This window comes from Photinus pyralis, unplaced genomic scaffold (genome assembly GCF_008802855.1).
Source record: "Photinus pyralis isolate 1611_PpyrPB1 unplaced genomic scaffold, Ppyr1.3 Ppyr1.4_LG6, whole genome shotgun sequence".
Classification (NCBI taxonomy): Eukaryota; Metazoa; Arthropoda; class Insecta; order Coleoptera; family Lampyridae; genus Photinus; species Photinus pyralis.
In genome coordinates, this window is record NW_022170663.1 from 41,169,259 (window position 1) to 41,169,977 (window position 719).

The following is a 719-nucleotide window of genomic DNA, read 5'->3' on the forward strand; positions in this document are numbered from 1 at the left end:
CATCCAAGGTCAATAGTCTCATTTTTATATGGTGTCTAATACAATCTTAAGGTCATCCAAGGACAATGAACCCATGTTTGTGTTGTCATAGGCAATGACCATATTTTTGTGTCTAATTACACACAAGGTCAGCTAAGACCACATTTTTGCGGTGTCTGTTAAATCTTCAAGGCCGAGCAATGTTAATATTTTATTGGTATTATAATTACATTTTCAAGGATATACAAGGTCAATGACCCCATGTTTGCTGTGACAAAATACATGTTCGAGGTCATCCAAGATCAATGACCTTATTTGTGTGTGGTGTCTAATTACAGTTACTAATTACAAGGTCCCCAATTTGATTTCCAAGGTAAATTTTTATGTTGTGAAATTACAATTTCAATGGCATACAAAGTCAATGACTGCATTTTTATGTGGTTTCGAATTACATTTTCAAGGCCATATAAGGGTAATGACCCATCTTTTGTGGTGGCTAATTACATTCTCGAGGTTATCCAAGATCAATGAACCCATTTTTTTGCAGTATCAAATAGCATTTTAAAGAGGATACAAGGTCAATGACCCCATATTTTGCGGTGTCAATTGACATGTTAGCAGGGCCTGACTGGCCCTCGTGGAACCGCGAAGCGGAGCCTCCGTCGCGGGGCGCCTTTAATTGAATGTTCAATACTATTCAGCAAGTTGTTTGAAATACAATTAAAAAAAACTGCAAATCC